The following is a 16,415-nucleotide window of genomic DNA, read 5'->3' as shown; positions in this document are numbered from 1 at the left end:
CACCTCACTCAGTTGTTTTAGGATCAACAAGGTGAGCATGTGAATGTGCTTTGAAAACAAAGAGCACAACATACACGATATTATGACCAGATACTCGCATTATCACCACAGCAATCTCAGGGCATGAAAAAGCCCTGTCCATCAGCAGAGGAAAGGAGGAGAAACAAAACCTTCTAAAGACAAAAATGAAGTTCTTGGGATTAGACAATTTGAGTGTGAGAAACTTGTGTTGTTCATTGATTTATCCAAGAAAAAAACACCACCAGAGATTTTCCCTCTTTTTATTTTTATTTTTTCTGAGTGCAGAATGTTGACATTTTAAATGAAAGCAAACACAATGTATGGAAGAGTTGGATTTCTGGGTTGTGAGACTGATCAGACATTGAAATACTTCACAAAGGAAGCTATAAATGCCTCCTAGGATGGTTTTCAAAAAAGAATGCACAGGTGATATCTGTGGTCAGACCAGAGGGGAGAATTAGGTGAACTAGATGACATTTTTCTTCTTTTTCTTTTCTTTTCCTTTTCTTTTCCTACCTCCCTTCCTCCCTTCCTCCCTCCCTCCCTTCCTTCCTTCCTTCCTTTCTTTTTCCCTTCCCACTATCCTTCCTTCACACTATTCCTTCCTTCTTTCTCTCCCTCTTTCTCTCTTTCTTTCTGACAGTGTCTTTCTTTGTCACCCAGGCTGGAGTGCAGTGGTGCGAACACAGCTCATTGTAGCCTCAACCTCCTGGACTCAAGTGATCCTTCTGTAGATGATATTTTTCTAGCTAAAGTTAACAGTGAATGTCTATTGAGCAATTATAAAGTCAGTCAAGCACAAGCTAAGGACTTGACATGTAGTCATCACAGCAATTTAGGAGATGGAAACTCTCATTGCTCTATTTTATGAATGAAAAAAAATGAGACTATGTGGCTAAGTTGCTTGCCTATTGTCATAGAGCTTTTTATAGTCAAATGAGGATTCAACAACATGTACGTTTCTATCCCTCTAGAATCCTCATGGTATACAGTTGTATCTTTTGGCCTAGATTCTGTAACTCTTAGCAGATAGTGGATTTTACAGACTTTGGCATTCTGTCAAATTTTTCAGGGAGAAGAGGGGAGTTGCAGAAAGAGTGATAGTTTTTGTCTCCTTTTATACAAGAAAGATAATGGGAGAAAAGAAAAAACCCAACTTATTCCTTAATGACTTTATTCACAGGAAGTGTTTCCTTGGGATAGGGATAGGGTAGCATAACTGAGACACCACTTTGCCATTCACTGAGGGACTTTGGGAAGTCCTTTAACTTTTCTGAGCTTTTTTTCATGCATTCATAGAATAGACAAAAATTACACTTTTTTTTTTCCCAGAGGGTGTTTAGCAAAGGTAAAGCTAGAAAAGTATTTTCCTTCAGGAAGTCCTTTCTAACACTCCCAGACTGGGTTAAATTCTCCCTCTAATTACCTTTGTGGCTTAAAAATAACACTTTATACCAAACGTGTTGGCGTATCTCCACTTATCTCTTACATCTCCCTGTGATCCAAAGCATGGTGGGATCATAAGTGATTTATTCTAGCATCTCCAGAATTTAGCACAGTGCCTGGCTCTGGTGTTTAATAAATGTAGTTGAACTGAGTACACTTCGTGTGAACCATAAGACATTCTACAAATATAATAATACTGTTTATCAAATACTTTGTGCCAAAAATGTTCTCAGCACTTGGCATACATCATTTGATTCCCACAGCAAGCTTTGAGATGTGTACTATCCTTTGCTCCATTTTACAGAAGAGGAAATAGGGTCACAGAGAGGTTAAGTAACATCCAGGTCACATAGCTCATAAGTGGTAAAGCCAGGATTTAAACCAGGGTCATCTGTCCTAGCCCATGTTCTGAACAAGCTGGATGATTTAGAGCAAATTCCTGCCTTAGCATTTCTGGGTCTTGGATTGCTCTTCTGTACAATGGGACTAGTGATGCGCGTCCTGCTCATGAAAAGGCAAGATCAAAAACAAGCACGTATGTGAAGCCCTTTGAGAATCAAAATGCCACACAGATGTGATTATTGGTGCCATTATTCTTTCTCCTTCCTTCTTCCCCTTTTATAAGCTTTCCCATTCATTTTCAAGCAAGTGTCTCACTGGAGGCACCCGGGTGAGTGACTTAGTCATCTCCTGCTCCCTGGTGGCTATTGATGGAGATCTGGGAGGGTGAAATAGGATTATTTATTATTCTTTGACCCATGTGACTGCATCCCAGCCTGGTGGCCAAGCAGGCTGCGGGTAGAGATGAAGTAACAACTTGAGCCCTAGCCTTCAGCGTGGGTCCTGGGTTTGTTTGATCTTTTACTTGCTTTAATGAGAACAGAAGGGAGATGTAAAAGCAAGCTTTGGCTAGGGCTCTCCACCTGGCTCACAGTTGTTTGTTTTTATATTTATTAGATGAGTAGGACCAATTTGGACTATTTTACTTCATTTAGAAATAGCCACTTGTATTTGAAAATTAAGTGAAAAGCTATAAATTGAAATGAATTAATTTCAATTTTACAAAAATGATTTGCTTTGCTCACACTCCCTCTCCAAGCCACCAGCAGAATTCCAACAGAGTACACATTTGACCACATTTTATTAGATAGGACTTTTCCCCCACAATTAGCAAAAAATCTTTTAAAATTGAATTCTAGTTGTAACCCAGGCCAGTACCCTTTAATCAAAGGAAATACTTATTGAAAAGTTGTGAATTGTTTTGGAGATGCTAAAAATAATTAATTAAAGTCCTTTTCCCATTGTCAAAACAATCTTATAGACTGGGGAGTTGTTAGTAACCTTTGTCCTGATCAGCCTTAGAATTGAATGGGATAGGCTGGGCACAGTGGCTCACGCCTGTAATCTCAGCACTTTGGGAGGCTGAGGCGGGTAAATTGCTTGAAGTCAGGAGTTCAAGAACAGCCTGACCAACATGGTGAAACCCCGTCTAAGAATATAAAAATTAGCTGGGCATGGTGGCAGGTTTCTGTAATCCCAGCTACTCGGTAGGCTGAGGCAGGAGATCGCTTGAACCCAGGAGGTGGAGGTTGCAGATTGTGCTACTGCACCCCAGCCTGGGTGCCAGAGCGAGACTCCATCTCAAAAAAAAAAAAATAAAATAAAATAAAAGAATTGAATGGAATAGGTGGTATGTTGTGCTTTCTTAACAAGGCAATAACTTCTGCCTAAAATATATCCTTCCCACTCCTACTTACACTTTCTTCCCATCTATGCCAATTGCATCCTCATTCTTGGAAATTTCAGTAGTCATCAATTATGCCCCATACCTCTTACATACATGACATGTACCAGTAGAGTCATAAAACAGACCACTCCCTAGTACTTTTACTTCCCCAATCTCAACCTCATCACTTCACTGAAATCTTCAGGCCTCATTGGGACCTGCTATTGTTTGCCTTCTCCCCATTCACCCATTTAACATTCCCTTGGTGCCTTCACCTACCCAACCTGCCTATTCCTGGCTATCCTGAATTCTTTCAAGTCAGCCACTTCTGCACAGCTTTCCCTAAGGTAAAGAAAGTGCAATGCCTTGGTTAAGAGTACTCTGGAACAAGCCATTTCGTTTCTTCAAATCTCAGTTTTCTCATCCATAAATGGAGACAATAGTCCCAACCTCATAGGATTGCTGTGGATTAATGGAGACAGTGGATGAAAAGTGTTCAACACCATGCCTGGCTTAGTTGGTAAACTCATCAGTGTCTGCTTTAATGAGAATAGAAGTAGATGAGTGATTATTTCTTCATATTCACTACCTCAATCTCTATTATATAATCATTACTTACTCTTTTACTTGGCTGTATTTTTTTTACCCTTTATTGTGAAACTTTTTCACATAATTAAAGATAAAAACCCATTACTGAGATTGACCAATCTGCACATTGTTATTGCTTCATGTATTTATTTTTGCTATATTTTTTTAAAAAGTAAATTATAGACATGAACATATCTCCCTTAAGTACTTCAGTGAGTGATTCTAAAGGGTAAGAACAAACTCCCATATAAACATATTATCGTTATATCAATCTTGCTTTTTAAAGGGCTGTAGGCATTTGAAAAAGTCACCTTGATAGACTTCTGTGATCTTGTTCATTTCAAGCCCACACTGCTGTGCGATTATAATCTCATACAAGGAAGAAATGAGTACTTAGAAGAGAAGTAGACATTCAGAGGAGTAAGTCTAAATCCTTTGAAAACAAATCATGACAAATAATTCCATTTTCTCTTCTGAAAGAACTAATAGATCAAGAAACTGCCTTGGACACAGTTGTTGGAAGACTAAAAATTTCCACTGGTGATTCACAGAAGGGAGTCATTCCTGGAAAGTTAGGATGACATATTGATGAAGCCCCGGAGAGGGTCCTGACCTTGCATATTCAGGAATCAAATCTTAATCACATTGCTTATCAGCCCTGTGAACTTAGCTATGATATTTAAACTCTCAGTGCTCCCATTTTCTTATCTATAATTGGAAATAACTAGAATGCTTACCTGTTCTAGAGTCTCCCATCCTGGGGGTTGCTCCCTCACTCTGAGACCCATGCTACTTCGATTTACTTTAATAACTTTGTGATGGAAATTTAGGGGAAGCTTTCTTTGTATTTCTTTTAATAAAAACATAAAAAGCAAGCGAGCATGGATTTTGAATGAAGTCTGATTTGTAAACATTATAGGTTTGCAACCATCATTGTTGTGAGGCAGGTTATCTGTGGAAAACGGAGGCCCAGACCCTGGCAACATTGCTCAAGAACAAATAAACAACAGTGTGCTTCTCGGGAATAGAAAAAAAATAAGTACATGATAGTGGGGCAAGGGTCTTCTAAGAGATTTTTCTGAGATTCTATCTAATATGGTTTGGCTGTGTTCCCACCCAAATCTCATCTTGAATTGTAGCTTCCACAATTCCCATGTGTCATGGGAGGGACCTGGGGAAAGATAATTGAATCATGGGGGCAGGTCTTTTCCACGCTCTTCTTGTGGTAGTGAAAAAGTCTCATGGGATCTGATGGTTTTATAAAGAAGAGCTCTTCTGCACATGCTCTCTTCTTGCCTTCCGCCGTGTGAGACGTCCCTTGCTCTTCCACCATGATAGCGAGGCCTTCCCAGCCATGTGGAACTGTGAGTCAATTAAATGTCTTTCCTTCATAAATTTCCCAGTCTTGAGCATGTCTTTATTAGCAAGGTTAGAACAGGCTAATATGGTATCCTAACATTATCTTATGTTGAATGTGCAGGAAATGAGATTTTTCATATAAAACAATTAGCACTTTTCCTAACACATTTAAAGCATTCAAAAATGTTGTTTATTATTGGCTTAAAGTAAGGATATGGTTTAAAAAGAACCAACTGCATCTTAGTCCATAGAAAATTATGTGTCTTTAAGGGGAAAAGCTGTCTCAGGAAGAGTCTGATAAGAAAGATAGCAACTCCTTACAAAGATGCGATTTGCCAAGGAACTCCACCTTTAGGAACCATGTGTGTATTGGCAGATAGGGCACTCATTCAAGTTCCCTCTGAAAGCTCAGAACAATGGACAAAATAGGAATTTTATAGTCACACGTACTTAGGCTCAACTCCTGAACTTCCTGTCTAACAGCTACTACATTTTAATGTAATAGATAACTGAATTTAATAAATTATTTAATTTTAATAATTTTATTAAGTAATTTGTTAAATTATTTGATACATTATTTAAACTTACATTAAATCTTACACTAAATAATTAACCTTCCTGCTTTAGTTTCCTATCCGGGAAAATGGGGATGATGACCCTTTTCTCATGGAATTACCTAAAGATTAAGTAAGATTACGGATGATAAAATTCATCAAAGAGCCCCTTGCATGGAATGTACTCTCATTGCTGCATAAATATTGCAACCATAGTGAGCGTTTTTTGCTTTCCTTTTCTTGGTATCCACTACCTGGGCTTCAGGTAACAGCTCCACAGTTTTCTGTAGGAAATCACACTTACTCATTCTCAATCCATATGGTTTAGACCATATCCATAATAATTCATTCAGCAATTCACGTGTGACCCAATAAGAGCCCACAAGTCTCATTTTGAGGATATTATTTAGAACTTTCAAAAATGGAGATTTGCTTTTTCTGCAGGAGTCTCAGAGAGGATAGACTATCATTGAAGAATCTGAATCTATTTTGACACCATTAAGAGAGAACTCACATTACAGTCATTATAGAGGAAAGCAGAATGGTGTGATGAAGACTCTGCCCAGGAGACGTGATTCGAGCAGCTGGACCTAACTCAATTTGAATCCCCTCCTGTTATGTGAGTCTGTGAATTCCCCTGCTTTTCTCTGTGTGTTTGGTTGACCAGTGTAAGTTTGGTTTGTGTTGACCTCTGTCACTTGGCAACACAAACTTCTGTACTAATACAACCACTTGATAATGATTAGGAGAAGTTCCTTCCCAGGAAGAGGTCAAAGCCTCAGGACAAGATGGACAAAAAAGCAGATAATTACTGTGATAAATGCTGACAGTCACTGCTGTGGGAGCACAAAGGAGGAAACACCTAACCCTACCTGCCCACACTTCAAATTCTCCACTATTCTTTGTCAAAAAGAAGTAAATAGGATCCTTTAGACTGAGCTCCACCAGAATAAACTTACATTATAAGGTAAATACAAAGAAAATAAGCTAAAATACAAATTTGTCCTTATATGAGGGCAAGCTGGTACTAAAATGTCTTTGCCAATGAAATTTTATGTGGATTTTTGTCTTCTGTTGCACTCCTTGGACCTCGTCAGTTCAGCTCACGTGTTACCTCCTTTCCCAAGGAGTCTTCTCAGTACAGATTTTCCTAGCTCCATCTCCCTCTTCAATGGTCACAACTAAACTAACTCCCTGGAGGGTAATCCCCTCTCACTTTACAGCGTCCTATTGCATTGTGTCATAGGTGATGAGACAGGTCAGGGATGATAGACTGTATTCCTAGCACTTGGCACAGAATCTGAGAATCTGTAAATAGGTGATTACTCAATAATTGTTTTCAAAATAAAAGGAGTAACATCCTTAAAGACAAGGTAGATAAATGTGAGCTTAATGACAATACAGTCAAATGAGTTTGTAATTGATTGAAATGTCTTTCTCAATAATGGCTGATTAATGGATCGACTCCAGCCTGCTGGGAGGTGTGTGCTGATGGCCAATAATCTCATAAGGCAGCCCAGGAGGCAAATACACACACCACTGCCTCTACTGCTTCTGTCCACTCCATATTCTTGTTTCTTCTTCCAATTTACCTTTGTCTCTCAATATTACAGTCATGGTCTAATTTCCAAGGCTCGGTACCCAAATCAGCTTCCTCACTCTCATCTTGACTCTTAATTTTCATATGTTCACTCTGTCTTTCTTTTTCCTCCCATCCCTGCTGCTGTTATTTTATGCCTTCCTGTCTTTATGCTGTAACCCTGTTCCTTACAGGTGATTCCTAAAGATTTTTATTGATGTATCTCAAGTGCCTAGATTAGTGTCTGTTCAATAAATACTTCTTGAAATATTGGTTTCCTTGAATCTGAACTTTACTTTTCCCAACTATCTTGCAAATTAATCTTTATTAAATCATATTTTTATCATACTACTGCCCAATTCAAAATGTTTCAACAGTTCTTCTGTGTTTATAGGCCACTTCAAACTAATTAGTCTAGTATATGAACCTTCACAGGCTGGCATCAATGGAACTTTCCCACATTATTTTCTGACATTCTGATAAATGGCTAATTTATATACACTCATTACAACCCAGGAGTTTCTCTGCTGCATAACCTTCTATTCCTGCCCAATCTGTTTATGCATTGTTCATCAAAATGTCTTTCAGTTCCCACCTCCATTGAAAAACATTTTTTTTTCATTTGCAATTAATCTGTTTAGAGAAGAATCTAAAGGTCGTAAAAGGAAAGACAGACATATATAGCATATGAGAAATTAGTAATATTGTAATATGCAAAGAACTTTTGAAAATTGCTTTGCAAAAAGGACAATAAATAAAATTTAAAAATCTAAAAATATAAGCAATAAATAATAGATGAAAATGTCCAGACTATTAGAGAAATATATGTATGTATATGTATAAGTCTATGTCATATTTCATCATGGAATGTTATCATTCATTGTTCTTGGCTATTCTATTGCAACCTAGCAAAAGAGACAACTGAGGATTTCAAGTATCCTACAGTCTCTCCTATTTGAATTACAAAGTATCTTCTTTTTGTTTTCAAGCTTATTTGGCTTAAAAAGAATGATCACTTGGAGTCTGCATTTACTTTGCAGTCATCACATGTTTGAGTAAGTGGGTGGGGGTGGGAGGGTGGGAACTAACACTGTACTTAATGAAAAATGCAACATTAAGGTTTGTTAGGCAGGTTTCCTTCTGCCTTCACATATCATTCATTATTAAAATGCATTCTCAGCCAGGCCCATAGAAACAAAAACAAAGAGAAATCCCATCAATTCGGGACTAAGTGGCACGCTTCTGCAATGCAATGCAGTTGTTAAGAGCATAGGATCTGGGATCAAAGCGCTTAGTTCAAGTCCGGGCTCCATCACTGACAGGGTATGGGACTTTAGCAACCCATTTAAATTCTGTAAGCCTCAATTTGCTCATCAGTAAGTCAGAATAATGAAGTGCCTCCCTCACAGGGTTGTTGTGAGGAGTAAATGTGGTCATGCACATGAAGAGCTTAGAAGGGTGTTTAGAAGATAGTGAGAACTCTGGAATATTACATTATTACATTATGCCAGTAGCATCCAAGGGGCCATGAGGAATATCTAGTCACTAGAAATGAGAGAGGTACAAAGAAGAGGACAAGGGGAAGAAAGCCTCTGTGAGAACTTATCCTGTCGTGCAGATTTGCAACATCCTGGTTGGGGTTGGGGTGTGTGTGTGTGTGTCTTCCCAGAGCAGATTTATGCTTTTGGCATCTAAACATTTACAACACTCTGTATATGTAACATACAATATTCTCCCTAAAATTAATTTCAGCACAAAGTGAGTTAGAAACAAATTTAAGGAAAAAGTGTAGTATTGTTATTAAATGTAGTTATTAGGTTGGTGTTAAAGTAATTGCAGTTTTTGCCATTACTTTCGATAACTGTATTATTATGTATACCAACATCTCAATCTATGAACATCTCAAGTATCTGTGAGAATGGTAGTATCCTCTTTGATAATCATCAAACATTGAATGAGACAAAATATAAAAACTGTAAGTCAAGATAATGGGCTATGTGATTAGTTTTTCTAGAAAAACAATGTCTAAGAAATATTATGGTATCTATTCCCAACTGCCGACTGGAATTTTCCACTGGTGTTCACATGCAACTGAAACACAATTAAGAACTCATAATCTCCCAATTTACTTCTGAAGTATCTCTCTATTGCACCCCATTCTCTCTATTCCAGCAACCCTTATGCAACTCTTATCTTTCATTTATGTCCCACTAAGACCTTCTCATATCCTTCAGTCTATCTTCAACCCTGCTAAGAGATTTCTCTGCCTAAAAAGCAAATCTAATGTTGTTCTACTCAAAGACTTCCATTGGTTCCTCTGGTTTAGACTATCATTTGGTTGACTGGACCAGATACAAACAATCTCACAACTTCTGCAAAATAACTCCGAAAATTATGTGGAAAAGAAAACCCACTGTTCAATGAAAATTAGGTTAGCAGATGACATGGTTTGATGTTTGTCTTCTCCAAATCTCATGTTGAAATACAATCCCCCTCGTTGGAGGTGGGGCCTGGCAGGATGTGTTTGGGTCATGTAGGAGGATCTCTTATGCCTGACTTGGTGCTTTCCTTGTGGTAATGAGTGAGTTCTCGCTCTCAGTTTACACCGGATCTGGTTATTTGAAAGAGTGTGACACTATCCTCCTTTCTTTTGCTCTTCTGCCATGATTGTACTTTTCCTGAGGCCCTCACCAGAAGCAGATAGTGGTATCACACTTTTTGTACAGTCTGCAGTAGCATGAACAAAATAAACCTCTTTTTTATAAACTACCCAATTTAAGGTATTCCTTTATATTATGGCAACATAAAATGGATTAATGCAGCAGACAAGTATAATAAGTTGTTATTTATGTTGAAGCCATTGGAGTTAAAACAAAAAAACAACAAAACTAATTCTGTGTTCTACCTTATTAAAATGCCAATCCTATCCACTTAAAAGGGGGCAGGATAGGCTGGGCACGGTGGCTCACGCCTGTAATCCCCAGCACTTTGGGAGGCCGAGGCGGGCGGATCAGGAGGTCAGGAGATAGAGGCCATCCTGGCTAACACTGTGAAACCCCGTCTCTACTAAAAAATACAAAACAAAATTAGCCAGGCGTGGTGGCGGGCGCCTGTAGTCCCAGCTACTCGAGAGGCTGAGGCAGGAGAATGGCGTGAACCCGGGAGGCGGAGCTTGCAGTGAGCCGAGATCGCGCCACTGCACTCCAACCTGGGCGACAGAGCGAGACTCTGTCTCAGAAAAAAAAGGGGGGGGGGGGCGCAGGATAACACTTAGTTAGCTCCTCCTCCATTGAATATCCTTTGCTTTAAGACTCAGAGTCTTTACTAACTAGAAAACTGAGTCAATAACTTTGTTGCACTGGTGATGTTTTTTGATGCTATAGAATACCATGCTCTAACCTCTCACTTGCCCATTTTTCTACATTCCCAAAATTCAGACAAGAAAAGATATAGAAAAGGCAGTGATATGATGTATTTTAGGAGATTATCTTCCCCTTAATAAAGCCCTGTGGGCAGATGGTGGGACACCTTGGCAGTTGAGAATGCTGGACATTTTAGTTTTGGATATCAGAAAGAGGGAGCAGAAAAAAATTTCACATTGGTGTGGATAGGCCACATTAGAATAATACCAACATGATATTGTCTCCCAAATCATGGAGAGGCTATATATATATATATATATATATATAGTATTATATATATCATTCCCTACTCGGGCTAATCAAAATTTCAAGCTCATTTTAATTTGAAAAGTAAAATGTCATCTTAAGTGTGCTCCAATTGAGGAAAGCAGGTCATATCCCTTGCGTTTGTACATTCTATGTGAGCTTTATTCTTGGTCTGTGTCTGTGGTCTAGCACTGGCTTTGCCCCAAAATCATTGGTGACATTATCCAGCTTTGCCCTTCAAGTGAAGCATGGTGCTAGGGTTACAATGATAAATTGGTTCCAGAGACTTTCCCTTGTGGTGTATCAAAGTTCCCCGACCCACGCACATTTCTTTGGGGGCTTTCACTTTTGTCTAGAGTATATTGTCACACTTGCTGCTACACTGCATCCCTCAACTTCCCATTGGACATATGGGCCTCCTTCTTTTGGTTGTCCTGTCATTTGGTCACCCAGTATGTGGTCTGATGAGAGAAAGATGACTTTTTCACAGCTTTTGGCTCTGACTGGAGAAATCTTTTTCTAAATCCTGGTTCATCTCAGGCCAGGCAGAACAACACTATCAAAACTATTTTTGACTGCACTTGATGCTATAATGTCTTGCACATACACTTATCCCTGAGCAGCATCAAATAAATGACCTTCAAAGTCTATAAGCTCTGAATGCAGGTAACAATAAGTTATCTGTTTAAAGAATTTTGTGTCCTCAGCACATCTAGCCTGTCTTCTTAAGATATGGGTGATTATTCCTGAGATGACATTATCTCATTTAACAGATCTCAGCTTCTCTCACCAGCTGGGTTGATTAGGGCTCCTCTCTTCGTAGTTAGGGAGGTAGAATGGGTACAGGGTTTCTCCTCAGAAAACTTTCTCACAGCTGTGTGGTGAAATCACATGCAAGAGCAGTACGCTTTAGTTTCCTTCTCCTTAAAATAAAGGTGATGATCCTTATAGGTGTCAGTTGAGCTAAAATAGAATAATAGATGAAGCTTTGCAAATTGAAGAATGACTTCTGTTCATATAATTTGTTTAACAGATACAAGCATCTTCCCGTAACCACAAGAGACCTAAACTGATGCTTCCAGAGCTGTCGAATCAAGAACAATCACAGTAAATAATGTGAAAAGAAACCCCACATTATTTAGATGCTGCTTTACTTGAATCTCTGAGTGTCCGATTTTTACTGTGTGTATGTACAATTCTTTTCTAAAAGAGCAGAGAAAGCTATAAAATATAATTTAAAGAATTGTATAAAATTACAGGATATTGCAAGTCCAATATGTAATGCAAAAATAACAGACAAATTGGTTATGGGTTGAAATATCATGAAGAAACTAACAGAGTTACCAAGTTTCTACAAGTAGAATTTTATAAATATAAACAAGAGGAGTAAGAGAGCAAGAGAGAATTTGTGCCTGGCCTACACGTCATCAATGACCCAAGGCCAGTAGAATAGCCTGCCTATATGACATAGACAGTAGCTAAAGGAAATATTTCTTAAAGGAAGAAGGAAGAACAATAAACAGGAAACACAATCTCATTCTCCCTTGGGTTTTGCTCTCCCATGGTTTGCTCTTATTTTATAGAGTCCCTGAGACTACAGGTGCTAAGAGTTTTATGTGGCTTAACTCATTTTTTTCCTCACCACAACCCTATGAAGAAATCACACTATTATCATCCTTATGTTACTGATGAGAAATCTGAGGTACAGTTTTCTGTTTTCACTCATGTAATCCCCATGACAAACTTGAGGGTATTTACTAGTTATTTCCATTTTACTAATAAGGAACGCCAGGATCAGTTGGAGAACTGGAGAAAGGAAGCAATATCAGCGAAGAGAAGAGGTGGTCTCAAGTTTGTGAGCTCTTGATAAATAAAAGTTGACTTTGGAGTAAGACTGAAAATAGGCAGAAAATTGCGATAAGTAGGAGAAAGGAGCTGTCTTTCCCTGGTACATTTCTATTTGGGGAGCTGACTTCACAATCTATGAGCTTTTCTTTAGGAATGGGGGAAGAGAGCCTATAGTAACAAACAGGAGTGGAGACTAGTGAAAGAAATGATAGGTAAGCTATATACTAAACATGTTTCAATTTCAAAATAAGCATTTGAGGTGGGCAATATGATCTCCATTGTATTTCTAATTTTTTTTAATTTTTAATTTTTGTGGGTGTGTGGTAGGTGTATACATTTATGGGGTCCATGAGATATTTTGGTACAAGCATGCAGTGTATAACAATCACATCATGGGAAACTGGATATACTGAACATTTCTCCTTTGTGTTACAATGTAATTATACTCTTTTAGTTATTACAAATATACAATTAAATTATTACTGGCTATAGTTCAGCTGTTGTCCTATCAAATATTAGGTCTTTTTCTTTTTTTCTATTATTTTTGTACCCCTTAATTGTCCCTATGTCCCCCAACTCCCCTTCCTAGCCTCTGTTAATCATCTTTCTATTCTCTATCTCCATGAGTTCAATGTTTTGGCCATTTTATAGATGAAGACATTTAAGCTTAAGATCGTATAGCTAGGTAAGTGGCAGAGCTCACATTCAAAACTATACATATATATATATATGTCCATGATATATACATATAAAAGCCCATGATCTTCACATACATGAAAATGCCTATCGCTATGATCTCTACTAGTGATTAATACATATCCAAATTATTATGTAAGAGTGTTGAAGAGAGACACGGCTTATTAAGTTCATATTAAAATGAAACAAATTATTTTATTTTTTTTGAAACGGAGTCTCGCTCTGTCGCACAGGCTGGAGTGCAGTGGCGCCATCTCTGCTCACTGCAAGCTCCGCCTCCCGGGTTCACGCCATTCTCCTGCCTCAGCCTCCTAGTAGCTGGGACTACAGGCGCCCGCCACCACGCCCAGCTAATTTTTTGTATTTTTAGTAGAGACAGGGTTTCACCATGTTAGCCAGGATGGTCTCGATCTCCTGACCTCGTGATCCACCTGCCTTGGCCTCCCAAATTGCTGGGATTACAGGCGTGAGCCACCGTGCCCAGCCGAAACAAATTGTTTTTTATCATTACCATTTAGTACTACTTCCTGACTCATCTTTACCCACACTTTTATTGACTGGAATTTTATTCTTCCCTTCCTGACCTAAACTTGAAATGCCTTCTTAGTATCTACCTAAAGAAAAAAAGATGAAAAATTGTTCTAAGTATCGATACACTGAAATACAGAAGTTAAAAAAAAAACACTGAAAATATTGTTCTGTCCTTATGCAGAAAATACATATTAAAACACATAATGAAAGAATCTAGTGAATTAATACAATTAATACAAAGTTTTGGGAAAACACCTAGTTGTTTACCCTTTCTGATAGTTACCGAAAAAGAATCAGCAACTCAACTTGCATCAGGGTGACTGAGCTAGAATAGTTCTGTGTCATGTTTATACATTGATCTCATGGAACTCCTTTTCTAATGTTAATTTATAAAACCAACTAATCATTTTATGTTTAATGAGAATGATATAAGGTGAGGAAAATGATGTAACATGGTGGAATGGAACAATGCCTGCTCCAAAAATCTGGAATCTGAGTTCTAGTTCTAGCCCTGCTACCTATTAGCCGCTGTGTGACCTAGAACAAGTTATTTTACCTCTCCGGGCCTCAGTTTTCACAAAAGTAAAAATAACTGGAGTTAAACAAAATTATCTCTGAGGGTGACCTCACAGGTAGTAAGACTTCCAGTTTGAGTATGAAAAAGATTGGACTTTCTTGGGCGTTTCTCTCTATCCATTTGGGTAAGTCACAGAATGTCTTATTTGTGTTGGAGGCTAAGAAGTATCTTGGTAAATTATTCAAGTTGTGTCAATTGCTGGGATCCAGAGCCATGTCCAGTAAAATAGTGGATGGCCAAATAGAAATCTAGTTTTCAGTAGCTAAGAGGTCTTCTGAGAAAGGAATTATCCCTGAGGATAGGGGTGACGACTGTCAGGCTTTACTCATGGCATAGCCTCTCTCATCAGAGAAGAGCAGCAACTGTGCAGAGCTTGTATTGTCTGACACTCAGGTGTGTGCTCTGGAGTTCCATGGGGACCAAGGGGGGTTTAAGTAAAGAGACTGAAGTAGCCATTTCCTCTGGCCCCATAAAACACTGAGGTGCCGTCAACACCGTGTAGGGGCCTCTCTGGCTTGCTAGTGGGTTTAGCAGGTTGATTGGAACATAGGGCCCAACTAGAACTTAACTGGGTTTTAATTTGCCTCTTCTGGCTCTGTGGACCTAAGTTAGGGACTTAATAATTCTTACCTCAATTTCTTTATCTGTCCAATGGGAGTGATAAAGCCTTTTTTTCTCAAAAGTCCATTGAGATAATAAAGTATTTTTTCTCAGAGTTCACTGAGATAATAAAATCTTTTTGCTCAAAGTCCATTGAAGTAATTAAATTTAAACATGGTTGTAAAGCACTCGCACAGTGCTGGGTGAATGGCAGCTACTCAATGTGTGCTAGCAATCTTGCTCCTGCCACCCCATTGGATGTGGTGATTAGAGTCATGCTGAAAGGGAAAGAGCTTTGCTCTGCCTTGTGGTTTCATCACAGGCCACACTTGTGGAGGAGTCATGACGGTTACCCGTGAGAATCACAGTATCCTCAGAAGTGTCGGAAAGGCTGCCTTAGTGAAGGAGGCAGCAGTGTGTTACTGGCTAGGCAGAGACAGGGGCACCTGGGAAGCAGAGGCACTATTGTAATTACGAAAAAGGCAGTGGCCCCTGGCAGGGAGGTTCTTAAGTTGTTGGGGAAGTGGCACAATGGCCATGGCCCCCAGGAGCAGTCCTTTTATGGGAGCATGTGCAACAGTTTTTAGGAACTTCAGGACATACTTAGAGGATATTATGAAAGAGTTGTGTTAATAGATCAAGACCTCAAATTAAAATGTTGGGAGTCTTTCACGGAAAATGTGGGTAGATTCATTTAATCACAAATACGTATTGAGCACCCACCCTGTGTTGGGAGCTCTTCCAGGTTTAGAAAACCACGCTCAGCAAGAAGGACTGGCATCCTTGTCCATTTGGGAAGCCTGCACGCCAGGACTGACTATACATACATCAATACACAAGAGATTTTCACTTAGTACTAAGCCTGTGAAAATAAAATACCTTGGAACTATGACAAAGAGTACAGGGGTAGGTAGGCAGGGCCTTGCTGCACGGATAACACTTGAGCTAAGACCTCCATGAGGAGAAGGAATTATCCTTGGGAAGATCTGGATAAGGGTGGACCAGGCAGAAGAGCCATCAAGAGCCAAGGTCCCGAGTCAGGAAGGAGAGCGAAGACCAGCATGCCCATTGAAAAGCAGAAGTGAAAACAGCAGTTTGAAATGATGGGGGAGAAGCTGAGAGAAGTCAGTTGGAAAAAAGACCTTGTAGGTCACACACAAAAAAAATGTCATTGAAAAGGCCCTACTAAAAAGCTAGCAAATACCAAAATAAGTAATAGGGT

The 16,415-nt window shown here is 39.0% G+C and overlaps 1 protein-coding gene across 2 annotated transcripts in view; it reads right to left on the bottom strand.

Annotated features, from left to right (window-relative positions):
• COLEC10 (collectin subfamily member 10) overlaps window positions 1-16,415 on the bottom strand; it is a 145,484-nt gene that overhangs the window by 19,670 nt on the left and 109,399 nt on the right. The gene's annotated exons all lie outside the window — the stretch shown is intronic.

This window comes from Macaca mulatta, chromosome 8, assembly GCF_049350105.2.
Source record: "Macaca mulatta isolate MMU2019108-1 chromosome 8, T2T-MMU8v2.0, whole genome shotgun sequence".
Lineage (NCBI taxonomy): Eukaryota > Metazoa > Chordata > Mammalia > Primates > Cercopithecidae > Macaca > Macaca mulatta.
This window is presented reverse-complemented; position numbering and strand designations above follow the sequence as displayed.